Here is a 20247-nt window from a genome sequence, read left to right on the forward strand (position 1 = left end):
CAATGCCAGAAAAAATTTGCAGATACTCTTTTGAGAGTTTTCAAGTATCCTTCATGCCCTCCTGTTGGATAATCATGCGCCTCTGCTAAAATCTTGGCTTTGAGCTCAGGATAATCGGGAATAACTTGGCTTTGAGCTCAGGATAATCGGGAATAACCAGCCGAGATTTGTAATAAAGATGGTTAGCAGACAACGAAAAATCTGAATAAGTTGAAGGATCAGAAGAAAGTTGATCTCGAATCTGCTTAGTATATGGATCAGCTTCAATTGCTTCTCTCAAATCACTGAAGTCTAATGGAATAGGCATCACCAAAGTAAAAAAAATCAGCATGTTGAGGGCGACGGGATAAGGCATCAGCTCCTTTGTTTTCACTTCCAGACTTATAGACAATAGTGAAATCAAAAGGCAACAATTTAACCAACAATCGCTGCTGTTAAGCAGTAGTCACCCGCTGATTCAAGAGGTATTTGAGGCTGCACTGGTCAGTAGTGACAATAAAATGCCGACCCAGAAGATAGTGCTTCCATTTTTGCAATGCAAGGACCAAAGCCAATAACTCGCGATCATAAATAGATTTAATTCGAATAGAAAAGGAGAATCCCTTACTAAAATATGCAATAGGATGGTACTGTTGCAGTATAATAGCCCCTACTCCATCAGATGAAGCGTCACACTCAACTGTAAATTGCTGAGTAAAGTCGGGAAGACGAAGCACCGACACTGATGTCAAGATCCTCTTAAGATGTTGAAAAATCTCTTCTACCTTTGCATTCCATAGAAAAACATCTTTCTTGGTCAATTCTGTTAAAGGACGAGCAATGATCCCATAGTTCTTAACAAACCGCATGTAATACCCTGTGAGACCTAAAAAACCGCGAAGTTCTTTGACATTTGGCATAGGCCATTCCAAAACAGCGGATATTTTGTCCGGATCCACGGCTACTCCATCTCGGGAAATCACATGGCCCAAAAATCCAACTTGGGATTGTTGAAATAGACATTATTTTGGATTAACAAAAAAGAAATTGACGGATAGAAGATGAAGGACTGTTTGCAGGTGTTGTTGGTGTGTTTGAGGGTAAGGACTATATATTAGTATATCGTTCAAAGAAAACCGGGACGAATTTTCTAAGATATGGCCTGAAAAGATCGTTCATGACAGCTTGGAACGTGGATGGTGCATTGGTGAGCCCAAAAGGCATTACAAGAAATTCATAATGGACTAAATGAGTACGGAAGGCAGTTTTATGGACATCATCAGGTTGGACTCGGATTTGATGGTATCCTGAACGTTGATCAATTTTTGAAACAATAGTAGCTCCATGTAACTCATCAATATTGGGTATGGGATATTTGTCTGGTACAGTGATTTTGTTAAGGCTACGGTAATCCACACAAAACCTCCAAGAATCATCTTTCTTTTTCACTAACAGAATCGGACTAGCAAAAGGGCTTGAGCTAGGACGAATGAAACCGGATTCTAATAAAGCAGCAACTTGGTTCTCAATTTCAGTCTTTTGGCTATGTGGGTAACGATAAGGTCTTATGTTTGGACGTTTAGAATTTGGTAACAGAGGAATAACATGGGAATATGCTCTTGGTTCAGAAAACACACACTGAAACTCATCTAAAAGTGTCTGAATTGGATTATCCGGATTCTCTGATAACTTGTTAAAAGATTGGAGGGAAGCCACATTGGAATTCGCCTATCTCACCCCTTGCAGTTTGTAGCGTTTCCCTTGCCAATTGAAAATTATGAACATATCCTTCCAGTTAGCTTGAATAGTGTTAAGAGAAGCTAACCATTTGATACCAAAGACCAAATCAGCCCCTCCAATTGCAAAAGGGTAGTAATCCTGAGTGATGGTTAAGCCTGGCAACTGAATTTGAAGATTTCGGTTTTCTTTATTGCAGCGTATGATGTCCCCATTCCCTATCTGCACACCAAATGTTGGAACAATTTCTATTGGAAGTTTATGCTCTTCTACAATGGATTCAACCACAAAGTTATGCGTGGAACTACTATCCACAAGTATTAAAACCCGTCTCTGGTTGATTGCACCCTGAAGCTTCATTGTAGTACCAACTGAGTGTCCCAAAATGGCATGAAATGAAATTTCAGCAATGTCAGTTTCCTGAGGTTTGCCACCGCTGGTGGCGTTGACGTCATCAATATCATCTAATTGATCTCCTCCTGTAAGTCCATGAGAGATAGTTTCGTAAATTTACCTGGAACAAATTTCTCGTGGCAATGATAACAAAGCCCCTGTGCCATGAGATTTCTCCTCTCGATATCCCATGTTCCTGTTTGAAGTGGTTGGGAGGCTGCTGGGTTGGTAGAAACACTGCTTCGTGAATTTTGATGTGCAGAGGAAGAAGCAGCATTATTCTGGGTATTTTTAATAGAGTGCAATGGGTTTTGTATAGTTGGTCTACTAGTTGGGGTCCAATTAGGCCCTCTATTGCTGCGAATTGGGCCTAATTTGTTTTCAAATTCAAGTGCCAAACTCATTGCTTTGTAAAGTGTTCTGGGCTTGTGAATTCTAACATCAGATTTAAGTTCTTCCTTTAGCCCTATTAGTTTACAGCATGTATATAGAGTAGTATTGTCCCACATTGGTAGAAGAGTAGTATGTCCTTGTATAGTATAGCTATAAATAAGGACCTCTTGTATTGTATTGTTCATCCTATATCAATAACATATTTTCTCCCGTGCCTTCTCACATGGTATCAGAGCAATTGTGAGAGACCTATCGCTGTGCATAAATTCCAGCGATTCCGGGAAAGAGAAATCAGTATTTTTTAAAGCTGTTTTCTATCTGCTTCATTTCTGTCAGTGTTGTGCGAAATCCAACACTACCACAAGAGTCGTCACTGTCCGGCGACCAAACCCCAGTGAAAAATTCCGGCAGCTACAATACTATTTCCGACAGCTACAATACTATTCCGACAGCTACAGTAGATTCCGGCAGCTACAGTATTTCAGTATTCTGTTTCTGTGTTTCCGTACACTGTTTTATTGGATTACAGTTGATTCTTTCTCCTATTTGGTAATAATTTGCAACAATGTCTTTGGGATTTGATGCTTTTGGGTCTAGAAACATGAGTTCTGGAAGCTCTAGTGCTATTATTACCTCGGAGCCTTTAATGGGAGGTTCAAAATACTTAGCTTGGGCTTCATCTGTCGAGTTATGGTGTAGAGGTCAAGGTGTTCAAGATCATCTAATCAAACAGTCTAGCGATGGAGATGAAAAGGCAATAGCACTTTGGGCAAAAATCGATGCACAGTTATGTAGCATCTTGTGGCGATCTATTGTTTCCAAGTTGATGCCCTTGTTTCGTCCATTCCAGACATGTTATTTGGTTTGGGCAAAGGCACGCACCTTATACACTAATGACATATCTCGCTTCTATGATGTGATATCACGGATGACAAACTTAAAGAAGCAGGAATTGGATATGTCTACTTACTTGGGTCAAGTACAGGCAGTCATGGAGGAATTTGAGAAGTTGATGCCAGTTTCTGCTAGTGTGGAAAAACAACAAGAGCAGCGACAAAAGATGTTTCTCGTTCTTACCCTCGCTGGACTTCCTAATGATCTTGATTCAGTACGCGACCAAATTTTGGCTAGTCCGTCTGTCCCGACAGTTGATGAATTATTCTCTCTGTTCTTGCATCCCAGACAATGGATGTTCGGGCATCTCAAACTATGGAGCATAGACGGGGAGGAGGTCGTTTTGGAAGATCTAGACCCAAGTGTTCTTATTGTCACAAACTTGGACACACTCGTGAAATGTGCTATTCCTTACATGATCGTCCATCCAAAAATGCTTACATTGCTCAGACAGAGACTCCAGGTAACCAAGGATTTTCTTTATCTAAAGAAGAATATAATGAGCTCCTTCAGTATCGAGCAAGTAAGCAGATATCTCCACAAGTAGCCTCAGTGGCTCATACTGATACTTCTGTTTCTGGTAATTCTTTTGCTTGTGTTTCCCAATCTAGCACTCTTGGCCCATGGGTCATGGACTCCGGCGCTTCTGATCACATCTCTGGTAATATATCACTTTTGTCAAATATTGTATATTCACAGTCTCTTCCCACTGTTACTTTAGCCAATGGATGTCAAACTAAGGCAAAAGGAGTTGGACAAGCTAATCCCTTGTCTTCTATCACCCTAGATTCCGTTCTTTATGTCCCTGGCTGTCCTTTTAGTCTTGCATCTGTTAGTCGTTTGACTCGTGCCCTCCATTGTGGTATATATTTTATTGACGATTCTTTTATTATGCAGGACCGCAGTACGGGACAGACAATTGGTACAGGACGTGAATCAGAAGGCCTTTACTACCTTAACTCACTCAGTCCTTCCAAAACATGTCTAGTTACAGATCCTCCAGATCTAATCCACAGACGTTTAGGACATCCGAGTTTATCCAAACTTCAGAAGATGGTGCCTAGTTTATCTAGTTTGTCTACATTAGATTGTGAGTCGTGTCAACTTGGGAAACATACCCGAGCCTCCTTTTCGCGTAGTGTTGAGAGTCATGCAGAGTCTGTCTTCTCCTTAGTTCATTCTGATATATGGGGTCCTAGTAGAGTCAGTTCATCCTTGGGATTTCGTTATTTTGTCAGTTTCATTGATGATTATTCAAGATGTACTTGGCTTTTCTTAATGAAAGATCGTTCTGAGTTATTTTCTATATTCCAGAGTTTCTGTGCTGAAATCAAAAACCAATTTGGTGTTTCTATTCGCATTTTTCGCAGTGATAATGCCTTAGAATATTTATCTTCTCAATTTCAGCAGTTTATGACTTCTCAAGGAATTATTCATCAGACATCTTGTCTTTATACCCCTCAGCAAAATGGGGTTGCTGAGAGAAAGAATAGGCACCTTATTGAGACTGCTCGCACACTTCTAATTGAATCTCGTGTTCCGTTGCGTTTTTGGGGCGATGCAGTTCTCATATCTTGTTATTTGATTAATCGGATGCCTTCATCTCCCGTCAAGAATCAGATTCCGTATTCAGTATTGTTTCCCCAGTTACCCTTATACTCTCTTCCTCGTGTTTTTGGGAGCACGTGTTTTGTTCATAACTTAACCCCTGGGAAAGATAAGTTAGCTCCTCGTGCTCTCAATTGTGTCTTCCTTGGTTATTCTCGTGTTCAGAAGGGATATCGTTGTTATTCTCCAGATCTTCGTAGGTACCTTATGTCAGCTGACGTCACATTTTTTGAGTCTAAACCTTTCTTTACCTCTGCTGACCACCATGATATATCTGAGGTCTTACCTATACCGACCTTTGAGAAGTTTACTAAAGCTCCTCCTCCACCTTCGACCACAGAGGTTTCATCCATACCAACCGTTGAGGAGTCTAGTGTTGTTCCCCCTAGTTCTCCAGCCACAGGAATACCACTCTTGACTTATCATCGTCGTTTGTGTCTTCCATCAGGCCCAACTGGTTCTCGTCCTGTACCTGACCCTGCTCCTGCTGCGGACCCTGCTCCTAGTACACCGATTGCGCTTCGGAAAGGTATACGGACCACACTTAACCCTAATCCTCATTATGTCGGTTTGAGCTATCATCGTCTGTCATCTCCCCAAAGCTTGGTTTGACACATTTTGCAAAGCAATAATCTCTTTCGATTACCAACAAAGCAATGCTAATCATACCCTCTTCATATGACATCAAACGAGTAAACTCACTATTCTCATAGTTTATGTTGATGACATAGTAATGATAGGAGATGACAAAGAAAAGATAGTCCGATTGAAGAAGTTGTTGACACATGAATTTGAGATCAAGGATCTAGGAAAATTGCAGTACTTATTGGAAATTGAGGTTGCTAGATCAAAAAGAGGAATCCTTAATCTTCAAAGGAAGTATATTCTGGGTCTCTCAAAAGAAACTGGTATGACAGGTTGCAGACCCGCAGAATCGCCTATTGAAAGCATCACAAATTACAAAGCGTAGTTGGAGAGTCCGTTGATAAAAAGAGATATTAGAGGTTGGGTAGAGGACTCATATATCTCTCCTACACTAGACCAGACATATCCTATTCATTTAGCCTGGTGAGTTAGTTCATGCATGATCCTCGAGATCCTCATATTCAAGCTGTCTTTTACATTTTGCGGTATGTGAAATCTGCTCCAGGGAAAGGTCTACCTCTCCTCCAAACATGATCACCTCCAAATAGAATCCTTTACGTACGCGAATTGGCTGGATCTATAGATGACAGAAGATCTACATCCGGTTATTGTATGCTCGTAGGAGGAAACTTGGTTACTTGGAGAAGCAAGAAGCAAAGTGTAGTTGTTAGATCAAGTGCGGAGGCAGAATATAGAGCTATGGCCCAGAGTTTTTGCGAACTGCTTTGGCTACAAAAGCTACTAGAGGAATTGAGACTGTGTGAAAAAGGAAAACTTTCCTTGTACTGTGACAATAAGGCTGCCATCAGTATAGCTCATAATCCAGTCCACTATGACCGAACAAAGCATGTGGAAATTGATTGACACCTCATCAAAGAAAAAAGTTACAACTAATGTCTTGAGTTTGTTTCATCTGCCGTTGGAAAAACAATTAGCTGATGTGTTTACCAAAGGTCTCAACAAGCGAACTTTCCATACATTGAGTTGCAAGTTGGGCATGTGCAACATCTTTGCACCAACTTGAGGAAGAGTGTTGATTAACATGATTCAACGAGATTTGATTATATTTAGGAAATTGTTGATTAACATGATTTCAGGAGATTTGATTATATTTAGTATATTTGATTTGATTTGATTATATATATTTATTTTATTTCCTTAATTAGCATTGCTCATAGGATGTAAACACACATAGAAATACAAGAAGTCTTTTCTTGTTCTCAAAATCTACATATTGTGCTTTAAAACCAGTTGCTATCAGCCTTAAATGCCTTATTTGTTCCATGCCATCATATAATACTAATGTATAATCAGCATACACAAACGTAAGATTTCCATATTGTTGGTCTTGCTGCTAGCTACTTTAAAACCCCTTATCCAACCATTATGACTGACTATTCTTTTCATTCTGCTGAACTTCATGACCAATAGGAACAAGAAAAAAGAGAAAGGATCTCCTTATCTAATACCACTTTGTGAAGGGAAGAAGCGCATCAGAAAAATCTTACCGCGCTGATACAAAAGAATATCCATTTGATCCATTCCCTTCCAAATTCCATGCTCTTAAGGACAATGCAGTTGGAAATCCCAGTTCACACGGTCATATGCATTTTCAATACCAACTTGCATGGAATTCCAGGCTATTTACTTTTTAGTCTGGTATTTGCACACTCATTAGCTATAAGGCAAGCACCCATGATCTGCCTCCCCTCAGTTAAATCCATCTGATGTCTATCAACCAACTTGTGCATCACCTTCAAATCTTTCAGTCAAAAGTTTGCAAATGATTTTGTCAAATTTGGACTACCCTTTCCACCTCCGAGTCTTGGATAGCTATTAAATATCTAATGATATTAAGAATATCAAAAATTGTATGGACAAAACTATTGTACTTTTGGAAATTGAGTAACGACTGTATCTCTACTTCTAAGTGAAAGACTCCGAGATAGATTGATTCTAGTTGAGCTGTAATGCGAGGCCATTTTCCTAAATGGACCACACTTAAGCTTCCTATTAATTGTTCGAGAAATATAGAAGAGGTTGTCATTGTATTTCTTTTATTCTTGCAAATTAAAGCATCAGCAATATGATCAATGTTAATCCAAAATGAGAAACTACCATGTGTCCTAGAAATGAGCTTTTATTGAAATCTTTCTCACTACTGCACTACAAGGAAACCTAAAGGCATGATCCTCTCCTTTGTAGGCGAGTTCTTGAGGCAGAGAGATATAATTGGGCAGCTACCAGCGGGGTCAACGAAGAAATGCTACTAGAGAATCTTCCCGAAGACGTTCAAAGAGAGATACGGAGACATCTTTTTAGATTCATCAAAAAGGTTAATTCCACTGGACTATCATTTGGATCATTTTTCTCTTTATTCTTTTATTCCTCATGCTTTTTATAGACGAGCTCACTTGCAGTACATATATTGTGATGGAATCATTGAGTCTAGCCAATCAAGGTTTAGATTGTGAAACATTTCAACTTTTTGTTAATCTAGTTTAACCAAATTGAACTGACAAGAAAAAAGGGGCTTCCTGGTTTGGGTTAGATTTAAGTTGTTTAGCCTTCCCCAGCATGGAAGAGATTCATTGATTGGAAGCTTGGAACTTGTAAATCCTCTGGTTTGCACATCTGGTTTGTTACGATCATTGTTATTTGCACAAATAAATGTATAATTGTTTGTAAATTATGTTCATCCTGAATAAATCCTCTGGTTTGCACATATCGTCTCAAGTTTAAGATAATGGTGTTTTCACCACTGTTTCAAAAAAATTCAAATAGATCCTTTGTCCTGCACATTTACTCGAGTCTGCGATTGATGGTGCTATTTTGGCGAGAACTGTATGACCCAAGTATATTAGTATAGAAGAACCACATAACATGCAATCATATTTTATTCTTAGTAGGAAGGATGGGTAAAGGTGGTGAAGGAAGAGGGAAGGAAGATGCATTCCTTGAGATGTGCTTTGGAAGGATAACATTGTACTGGCACAAAGAATGCTTTTGATGTGAGATCTAAGTGAGGTGATGGTGTGATGCTAGGGAGACAATGCAATGATGATAGTAACCAGAAGTAGATAATAGAAGAAATAGAACAAAGAAGTTAATTTTATTGGCAATAGTTTGTGCAAGAATCTTAAACACAATTACACTAATAAAATTGTTTGTACGGAGAGGACAAGGCTCCAAATTAAGTACTTTTACTTTTGATAGAACATGCCTCAATAACTAGTACTAAACTACTAATTACATATTTATAGAACCACATAATAAGATAAGATCAGACAACTAAAAACTAGGAATAGACTAAACTGCTGGAGCAGTTCCAGGCAGCAGTTGTTGGTGGACAGCTTCATCAGATGTGCATTTCAAAAACTGCAGCAGTTGTACTTCATCAAGATTATTCAATTCTTTATCCTTTTGCTGATACTTTCTTCTTTCTTCTAGAATAAGTCTTTAGAATTGGGACTTTATCAGTGCACCCCCCAGAAAGATGCCTTGTCCTCAAGGCAGAAAGAAGGAAATTGAACAGCAAGCAGGTCATAGTCTTCCCAACTAGCCTCTTCAATAGGACGATGATGCCATTGAATAAGTAGTTCCAGAGTTGGCACTCCAGATTCTTTCACCCAACGATGCGATAAAACTTTTTCAGGTTCCAACATGAGTTTCAATTCACCCGAAAGTGGTAAGGGTGGTGGAGAGGTAACATCAGAACAACCACGAGCAGGGCGAAGCAACGAAACATGAAAAATGGGATGAACCTTGGATGTTTGAGGCAACTGCAATTCATAAGCAACATGACCAACTTTGCGCACAATTTTGTACGGGTCAAAATATCGAGGAGAAAGCCTCTCATTAGGACGTTTGGCAAACGAAGGAAGACAGCATCACCCACATTAAAAGATAAGTCACGCCGCTTGGAATCAGCTTAAGATTTCATCCTGGATTGTGCCTTCAAGAGATTGGAACGTAGTAATGTTAACATCTAATCTCGCTCCACGAGCTGCTGTTCAAGGTCAGCAATTTTAGTTTCGCCATGACCAAAGGAATGCAAGGGCGGTGGCTCTCTTCCATACACTATCTGGAAAGGGGTCATATTGGCTGAAGAATGGTAACTAGTATTGAAAGAGTATTCAGCCCAAGGTAGATACCGAAGCCATGATTTTGGCTTGTCGTGTGCAAAACAGCGCAAATAAGTTTCAAGGCATCGATTGACCACCTCCGTTTGACCGTCAGATTGGGGATGATATGAAGTACCCATATGGAGACGCGTGCAACTAAGGCGAAAAAGTTCCTGCCAAAATATACTTGAGAAAACAACATCACGATCCGAAATAATGGAGCAAGGTAAAGCATGCAATCTGACAATTTCTTTACAAAAAAACACCAGCCACTGTTTTGGCAGTAAAGGGATGAGATAAAGCAAGAAAATGGCTGCATTTGCTAAACCTGTCCACCACGACAAGAATAGTATCAAAGCCATTAGAAGGAGGAAGTCCAACAATGAAGTCTAAGGAGATATCCTCCCAGACTCTGTTAGGAACAGGCAGAGGTTGTAAGAGACCAGTTGGAGCTAATGTTTCATATTTATGTTGCTGGCATATCAAACAATTCAGGACAAACAACTTAACATCATGCTTCAAACAATGCCAGAAAAAATTTGCAGATACTCTTTTGAGAGTTTTCAAGTATCCTTCATGCCCTCCTGTTGGATAATCATGCGCCTCTGCTAAAATCTTGGCTTTGAGCTCAGGATAATCGGGAATAACTTGGCTTTGAGCTCAGGATAATCGGGAATAACCAGCCGAGATTTGTAATAAAGATGGTTAGCAGACAACGAAAAATCTGAATAAGTTGAAGGATCAGAAGAAAGTTGATCTCGAATCTGCTTAGTATATGGATCAGCTTCAATTGCTTCTCTCAAATCACTGAAGTCTAATGGAATAGGCATCACCAAAGTAAAAAAAATCAGCATGTTGAGGGCGACGGGATAAGGCATCAGCTCCTTTGTTTTCACTTCCAGACTTATAGACAATAGTGAAATCAAAAGGCAACAATTTAACCAACAATCGCTGCTGTTAAGCAGTAGTCACCCGCTGATTCAAGAGGTATTTGAGGCTGCACTGGTCAGTAGTGACAATAAAATGCCGACCCAGAAGATAGTGCTTCCATTTTTGCAATGCAAGGACCAAAGCCAATAACTCGCGATCATAAATAGATTTAATTCGAATAGAAAAGGAGAATCCCTTACTAAAATATGCAATAGGATGGTACTGTTGCAGTATAATAGCCCCTACTCCATCAGATGAAGCGTCACACTCAACTGTAAATTGCTGAGTAAAGTCGGGAAGACGAAGCACCGACACTGATGTCAAGATCCTCTTAAGATGTTGAAAAATCTCTTCTACCTTTGCATTCCATAGAAAAACATCTTTCTTGGTCAATTCTGTTAAAGGACGAGCAATGATCCCATAGTTCTTAACAAACCGCATGTAATACCCTGTGAGACCTAAAAAACCGCGAAGTTCTTTGACATTTGGCATAGGCCATTCCAAAACAGCGGATATTTTGTCCGGATCCACGGCTACTCCATCTCGGGAAATCACATGGCCCAAAAATCCAACTTGGGATTGTTGAAATAGACATTATTTTGGATTAACAAAAAAGAAATTGACGGATAGAAGATGAAGGACTGTTTGCAGGTGTTGTTGGTGTGTTTGAGGGTAAGGACTATATATTAGTATATCGTTCAAAGAAAACCGGGACGAATTTTCTAAGATATGGCCTGAAAAGATCGTTCATGACAGCTTGGAACGTGGATGGTGCATTGGTGAGCCCAAAAGGCATTACAAGAAATTCATAATGGACTAAATGAGTACGGAAGGCAGTTTTATGGACATCATCAGGTTGGACTCGGATTTGATGGTATCCTGAACGTTGATCAATTTTTGAAACAATAGTAGCTCCATGTAACTCATCAATATTGGGTATGGGATATTTGTCTGGTACAGTGATTTTGTTAAGGCTACGGTAATCCACACAAAACCTCCAAGAATCATCTTTCTTTTTCACTAACAGAATCGGACTAGCAAAAGGGCTTGAGCTAGGACGAATGAAACCGGATTCTAATAAAGCAGCAACTTGGTTCTCAATTTCAGTCTTTTGGCTATGTGGGTAACGATAAGGTCTTATGTTTGGACGTTTAGAATTTGGTAACAGAGGAATAACATGGGAATATGCTCTTGGTTCAGAAAACACACACTGAAACTCATCTAAAAGTGTCTGAATTGGATTATCCGGATTCTCTGATAACTTGTTAAAAGATTGGAGGGAAGCCACATTGGAATTCGCCTATCTCACCCCTTGCAGTTTGTAGCGTTTCCCTTGCCAATTGAAAATTATGAACATATCCTTCCAGTTAGCTTGAATAGTGTTAAGAGAAGCTAACCATTTGATACCAAAGACCAAATCAGCCCCTCCAATTGCAAAAGGGTAGTAATCCTGAGTGATGGTTAAGCCTGGCAACTGAATTTGAAGATTTCGGTTTTCTTTATTGCAGCGTATGATGTCCCCATTCCCTATCTGCACACCAAATGTTGGAACAATTTCTATTGGAAGTTTATGCTCTTCTACAATGGATTCAACCACAAAGTTATGCGTGGAACTACTATCCACAAGTATTAAAACCCGTCTCTGGTTGATTGCACCCTGAAGCTTCATTGTAGTACCAACTGAGTGTCCCAAAATGGCATGAAATGAAATTTCAGCAATGTCAGTTTCCTGAGGTTTGCCACCGCTGGTGGCGTTGACGTCATCAATATCATCTAATTGATCTCCTCCTGTAAGTCCATGAGAGATAGTTTCGTAAATTTACCTGGAACAAATTTCTCGTGGCAATGATAACAAAGCCCCTGTGCCATGAGATTTCTCCTCTCGATATCCCATGTTCCTGTTTGAAGTGGTTGGGAGGCTGCTGGGTTGGTAGAAACACTGCTTCGTGAATTTTGATGTGCAGAGGAAGAAGCAGCATTATTCTGGGTATTTTTAATAGAGTGCAATGGGTTTTGTATAGTTGGTCTACTAGTTGGGGTCCAATTAGGCCCTCTATTGCTGCGAATTGGGCCTAATTTGTTTTCAAATTCAAGTGCCAAACTCATTGCTTTGTAAAGTGTTCTGGGCTTGTGAATTCTAACATCAGATTTAAGTTCTTCCTTTAGCCCTATTAGTTTACAGCATGTATATAGAGTAGTATTGTCCCACATTGGTAGAAGAGTAGTATGTCCTTGTATAGTATAGCTATAAATAAGGACCTCTTGTATTGTATTGTTCATCCTATATCAATAACATATTTTCTCCCGTGCCTTCTCACATGGTATCAGAGCAATTGTGAGAGACCTATCGCTGTGCATAAATTCCAGCGATTCCGGGAAAGAGAAATCAGTATTTTCTAAAGCTGTTTTCTATCTGCTTCATTTCTGTCAGTGTTGTGCGAAATCCAACACTACCACAAGAGTCGTCACTGTCCGGCGACCAAACCCCAGTGAAAAATTCCGGCAGCTACAATACTATTTCCGACAGCTACAATACTATTCCGACAGCTACAGTAGATTCCGGCAGCTACAGTATTTCAGTATTCTGTTTCTGTGTTTCCGTACACTGTTTTATTGGATTACAGTTGATTCTTTCTCCTATTTGGTAATAATTTGCAACAATGTCTTTGGGATTTGATGCTTTTGGGTCTAGAAACATGAGTTCTGGAAGCTCTAGTGCTATTATTACCTCGGAGCCTTTAATGGGAGGTTCAAAATACTTAGCTTGGGCTTCATCTGTCGAGTTATGGTGTAGAGGTCAAGGTGTTCAAGATCATCTAATCAAACAGTCTAGCGATGGAGATGAAAAGGCAATAGCACTTTGGGCAAAAATCGATGCACAGTTATGTAGCATCTTGTGGCGATCTATTGTTTCCAAGTTGATGCCCTTGTTTCGTCCATTCCAGACATGTTATTTGGTTTGGGCAAAGGCACGCACCTTATACACTAATGACATATCTCGCTTCTATGATGTGATATCACGGATGACAAACTTAAAGAAGCAGGAATTGGATATGTCTACTTACTTGGGTCAAGTACAGGCAGTCATGGAGGAATTTGAGAAGTTGATGCCAGTTTCTGCTAGTGTGGAAAAACAACAAGAGCAGCGACAAAAGATGTTTCTCGTTCTTACCCTCGCTGGACTTCCTAATGATCTTGATTCAGTACGCGACCAAATTTTGGCTAGTCCGTCTGTCCCGACAGTTGATGAATTATTCTCTCTGTTCTTGCATCCCAGACAATGGATGTTCGGGCATCTCAAACTATGGAGCATAGACGGGGAGGAGGTCGTTTTGGAAGATCTAGACCCAAGTGTTCTTATTGTCACAAACTTGGACACACTCGTGAAATGTGCTATTCCTTACATGATCGTCCATCCAAAAATGCTTACATTGCTCAGACAGAGACTCCAGGTAACCAAGGATTTTCTTTATCTAAAGAAGAATATAATGAGCTCCTTCAGTATCGAGCAAGTAAGCAGATATCTCCACAAGTAGCCTCAGTGGCTCATACTGATACTTCTGTTTCTGGTAATTCTTTTGCTTGTGTTTCCCAATCTAGCACTCTTGGCCCATGGGTCATGGACTCCGGCGCTTCTGATCACATCTCTGGTAATATATCACTTTTGTCAAATATTGTATATTCACAGTCTCTTCCCACTGTTACTTTAGCCAATGGATGTCAAACTAAGGCAAAAGGAGTTGGACAAGCTAATCCCTTGTCTTCTATCACCCTAGATTCCGTTCTTTATGTCCCTGGCTGTCCTTTTAGTCTTGCATCTGTTAGTCGTTTGACTCGTGCCCTCCATTGTGGTATATATTTTATTGACGATTCTTTTATTATGCAGGACCGCAGTACGGGACAGACAATTGGTACAGGACGTGAATCAGAAGGCCTTTACTACCTTAACTCACTCAGTCCTTCCAAAACATGTCTAGTTACAGATCCTCCAGATCTAATCCACAGACGTTTAGGACATCCGAGTTTATCCAAACTTCAGAAGATGGTGCCTAGTTTATCTAGTTTGTCTACATTAGATTGTGAGTCGTGTCAACTTGGGAAACATACCCGAGCCTCCTTTTCGCGTAGTGTTGAGAGTCATGCAGAGTCTGTCTTCTCCTTAGTTCATTCTGATATATGGGGTCCTAGTAGAGTCAGTTCATCCTTGGGATTTCGTTATTTTGTCAGTTTCATTGATGATTATTCAAGATGTACTTGGCTTTTCTTAATGAAAGATCGTTCTGAGTTATTTTCTATATTCCAGAGTTTCTGTGCTGAAATCAAAAACCAATTTGGTGTTTCTATTCGCATTTTTCGCAGTGATAATGCCTTAGAATATTTATCTTCTCAATTTCAGCAGTTTATGACTTCTCAAGGAATTATTCATCAGACATCTTGTCTTTATACCCCTCAGCAAAATGGGGTTGCTGAGAGAAAGAATAGGCACCTTATTGAGACTGCTCGCACACTTCTAATTGAATCTCGTGTTCCGTTGCGTTTTTGGGGCGATGCAGTTCTCATATCTTGTTATTTGATTAATCGGATGCCTTCATCTCCCGTCAAGAATCAGATTCCGTATTCAGTATTGTTTCCCCAGTTACCCTTATACTCTCTTCCTCGTGTTTTTGGGAGCACGTGTTTTGTTCATAACTTAACCCCTGGGAAAGATAAGTTAGCTCCTCGTGCTCTCAAGTGTGTCTTCCTTGGTTATTCTCGTGTTCAGAAGGGATATCGTTGTTATTCTCCAGATCTTCGTAGGTACCTTATGTCAGCTGACGTCACATTTTTTGAGTCTAAACCTTTCTTTACCTCTGCTGACCACCATGATATATCTGAGGTCTTACCTATACCGACCTTTGAGAAGTTTACTAAAGCTCCTCCTCCACCTTCGACCACAGAGGTTTCATCCATACCAACCGTTGAGGAGTCTAGTGTTGTTCCCCCTAGTTCTCCAGCCACAGGAATACCACTCTTGACTTATCATCGTCGTTTGTGTCTTCCATCAGGCCCAACTGGTTCTCGTCCTGTACCTGACCCTGCTCCTGCTGCGGACCCTGCTCCTAGTACACCGATTGCGCTTCGGAAAGGTATACGGACCACACTTAACCCTAATCCTCATTATGTCGGTTTGAGCTATCATCGTCTGTCATCTCCCCATTATGCTTTTATATCTTCTTTGTCCTCGGTTTCCATCCCTAAGTCTACAGGTGAAGCGTTGTCTCATCCAGGATGGCGACAGACTATGAGTGACGAGATGTCTGCTTTACATACAAGTGGTACTTGAGAGCTTGTTCCTCTTCCCTCAGGTAAATCTACCGTTGGTTGTCGTTGGGTTTATGCAGTCAAAGTTGGTCCCGATGGACAGATTGATCGACTTAAGGCCCGTCTTGTTGCCAAAGGATATACTCATATATTTGGGCTCGATTACAGTGATACCTTCTCTCCCGTGGCTAAAGTGGCTTCGGTCCGCCTTTTTCTATCCATGGCTGCGGTTCGTCATTGGCCCCTCTATCAGCTAGACATTAAAAATGCCTTTCTTCACGGTGATCTTGAGGATGAGGTTTATATGGAGCAACCACCTGGTTTTGTTGCTCAGGGGAGTCTCGTGGCCTTGTATGTCGCTTGCGTCGGTCACTTTATGGTCTAAAGCAGTCTCCTCGAGCCTGGTTTGGTAAGTTCAGCGCGGTTATCTAGGAGTTTGGCATGATTCGTAGTGAAGCTGATCACTCTGTGTTTTATCGGCACTCTGCTTCAAGTCTCTGTATTTATCTGGTAGTCTATGTTGATGATATTGTTATTACTGGCAATGATCAGGATGGTATTACCAATCTGAAGCAGCATCTCTTCCAGCACTTCCAAACTAAGGATCTAGGCAGATTGAAGTACTTTCTAGGTATTGAGGTTGCCCAGTCTAGCTCAGGTATTGTTATTTCTCAAAGAAAATATGCTTTAGACATTCTTGAGGAGACGGGGATGATAGGTTGCAGACCTGTTGACACTCCGATGGATCCGAATTCTAAACTTATGCCAGGACAGGGGGAGCCGCTTAGCGATCCTGCAAGCTATAGGCGGCTAGTTGGAAAATTAAATTATCTCACAGTGACTAGACCCGACATTTCTTATCCTGTGAGTGTTGTAAGTCAGTTTATGAATTCTCATTGTGATAGTCATTGGGATGCAGTTGTCCGCATTATTCGATATATAAAATCGGCTCCAGGCAAAGGGTTACTCTTTGAGGATCAAGGTCATGAGCAGATCATTGGATACTCAGATGCTGATTGGGCAGGATCACCTTCTGATAGACGTTCTACGTCTGGATATTGTGTTTTAGTAGGAGGAAATTTGGTGTCCTGGAAGAGCAAGAAACAGAATGTAGTTGCTCGGTCTAGTGCAGAAGCAGAATATCGAGCAATGGCTATGGCAATATGTGAGCTAGTCTGGACCAAATAATTGCTCAAGGAGTTAGGTGAAATCAGTCGAATGGAACTTGTGTGCGATAATCAAGCTGCCCTTCATATTGCATCAAATCCGGTGTTCCATGAGAGAACTAAACACATTGAGATTGATTGTCACTTCGTCATAGAAAAGATACTTTCAGGAGAGATTGCTACAAAGTTTGTGAGGTCGAATGATCAACTTGCAGATATTTTCACCAAGTCTCTCACTGGTCCTCGTATTGGTTATATATGTAACAAGTTCGGTACATATGATTTGTATGCACCTTCTTGAGGGGGAGTGTTAGTTTACAGCATGTATATAGTGTAGTATTGTCCCACATTGGTAGAAGAGTAGTATGTCCTTGTATAGTATAGCTATAAATAAGGACCTCTTGTATTGTATTGTTCATCCTATATCAATAACATATTTTCTCCCGTGCCTTCTCACAAGCCCATTTAAGAACACACCTAACAGACAATGATCTGGCCAGTTTGTGACTCTAGAAGAACGTTTTGCAAATTCTTGATGGTACTCCTGTACAGAACCTGTTTGCTGGATGCTACAGAGATGCTCGTCCGGGTTTTGGAACTCCGCAGGACCATAATTTTCTTGCAATGCTTTAACAAGCTCTTCCCAGTAAAGCAACGTCCGCTCACGATTAATCCAAGAGAAGAGATCAAGAGCATCACCTTCCAGATACATTGCAGCAATGTCAATTTTGTGTTCTTCTGGAGTTTGATAGTAGCAGAAATATTTTTCTGCTTTCAAAATCCATCCTTTGGGATAACCTCCTTCAAATCTAGGGATTTCCATCTTCGTGTGTGGCCTCCGTGAAGGATTTTTTGGCCTCCTTGGACTATCGATATCTTCTTCCTCTTCATGCCAAGCGGACTTTCCTCCATGACGGGTTCGGTAACTGGTTTCCTCTTGTTGGGTGCGGCCAATCTGGGCTTTCAACGTAGCAACTTCTGCTGCCAGTGAATCAATTGAATTCAGTTTTGATGCTATGTCAGATAATTGCTGGGCAAGGGATTCAACATTGGGAACGTCTTCTTGAGAATTAGAAGATCTGGTATTGACCATTTTGGATCGATCTGGTCTGATACCAAACTGATAGTAACCAGAAGTAGATAATAGAAGAAATAGAACAAAGAAGTTAATATTATTGTCAATAGTTTGTGCAAGAATCTTAAACACACTTACACCAATAAAGTTGTCCGTATGGAGAGGACAAGGCTCCAAATTAAGTACTTTTACTTCTGATAGAACATGCCTAAATAACTAGTACTAATTACATATTTATAGAACCACATAATAAGATAAGATCAGACAACTAAAAACTAGGAATAGACTAAACTGCTGGAGCAATTCCAGGCAGCAGTTGTTGGTTGACAGTTTCATCAGATGTGCATTTCAAAAACTGCAGCAGTTGTAAATATGTTATTGATATTGGATAATAAATATAATACAAGAGGTCCTTATTTATAGCTATACACTACAAGGAGATATTACTCCTCTTCCAATGTGGGACAAGACTACACTATACATATCTGTAAACTAACACTCCCCTCAAGCCGGTGCATACACATCATATGTACCGAGCTTGTTATACATGTAGCTAATACGAGAACCAATAAGAGACTTAGTGAAAATATCTGCTAGTTGATCATCCGACTTTACAAACTTGTAACAATATCTCCTGAAAGTATTTTTTCTCTAACAAAGTGATAGTCGATCTCAATGTGTTTATCCCTCTCATGGAACACCGGATTTGACGCAATATGAAGAGCAACTTGGTTATCACACACTAGTTCCATCTTGCTGATTTCTCCTAACTTTAACTCCTTGAGCAACTGCTTGACCCAAACTAACTCACACGTCGCCATAGCCATGACCCGATATTCGGCTTCGGCGCTAGGTCGAGCAACTACATTCTATTTCTTGCTCTTCCACGAGATCAAGTTACCTCATACTAAATACAATATCCACACGTAGAACGCCTATCAAAAGGTGTTCCTGCCCAATCAGCATCTGTGTGCCCAACAATCTGCTCGTGGCCTTGATCCTCAAATAGTAATCCTTTGCCTGGAGCTGACTTTATATACCGTAGAATGCGAACAACTGCATCCTAGTGACTATCACATGGAGAATCCATAAACTGACTTACAACACTCACCAGAAAAGAAATGTCAGGTCTAGTCACTGTAAGGTAATTCAATTTGCCAACCAACCTCCTATATCTCGTAGGGTCTCTAAGAGACTCCCCCATGTCCAGGCAGAAGCTTAGCATTCGGATCCATAGGAGAGTCAATAGGTCTGCAAACCATCATTCCATTCTCCTCAAGAATGTCTAAGGCATACTTCCGTTGTGAAATAACAATACCTGAGCTAGACTGAGCGACCTCAATACCTAGAAAATACTTCAATTTGCCCAGATCCTTAGTCTGAAAGTGCTGAAAGAGATGTTGCTTCAGATTAGTAATAACAATATCATCAACATAAACCACTAGATAAATACACAGATTAGGAGCAGAATGCCGATAAAACACACAGTGATCAGTCTCACTACGAGTCATGCCGAACTCCTAAATAATTGTGCTGAACTTACCAAACCAAGCTCGAGGGGACTGTTTCAAACCATATAGTGACCTACGCAATCTGCACACACAACCATTAAACTCCCTTTGAGCAACAAAACCAGATGGTTTCTCCATATAAACTTCTTCCTCAAGATCACCGTGGAGAAAAACATTCTTAATGTCTAACTAATAAAGAGGCCAATGACGTACAATAGCTATGGACAAAAAGAGATGAACATATGCTACTTTAGCCACGGGAGAGAAAGTATCACTATAATCAAGCATAAAAATGTGAGTATATCCTTTTGCAACAAGACGAGCCTTAAGCCTATCAACTTGGCCATACGGCCGACTTTGACTGCATAAACCCAACGACAACCAACAGTAGACTTACCTGCAGGAAGAGGAACAAGCTCCCAAGTGTCACTCGCATATGAAGCAGACATCTCGTCAATCATAGCATGTCGTCATCCTGGATGAGATAGTGC

General features: G+C 40.5%; 1 protein-coding gene across 3 annotated transcripts in view; it reads left to right on the top strand.

Moving 5' to 3' along the window:
* Positions 1-20247, top strand: part of LOC107763396 (putative cyclic nucleotide-gated ion channel 20, chloroplastic) — a 68278-nt gene that overhangs the window by 30180 nt on the left and 17851 nt on the right. The window contains exon 11 of one of the 3 annotated variants that reach the window (XR_012708667.1): positions 7855-7984. The exons of the other annotated variants lie outside the window; for them this stretch is intronic. The gene's annotated coding sequence lies outside the window, so the exon portion shown is untranslated. The remainder of the gene's footprint in view (positions 1-7854; positions 7985-20247) is intronic. 3 annotated transcript variants of the gene reach the window in all.

The sequence above is a fragment of the Nicotiana tabacum genome, chromosome 4 (assembly GCF_000715075.1).
Source record: "Nicotiana tabacum cultivar K326 chromosome 4, ASM71507v2, whole genome shotgun sequence".
Taxonomy (NCBI): Eukaryota; Viridiplantae; Streptophyta; class Magnoliopsida; order Solanales; family Solanaceae; genus Nicotiana; species Nicotiana tabacum.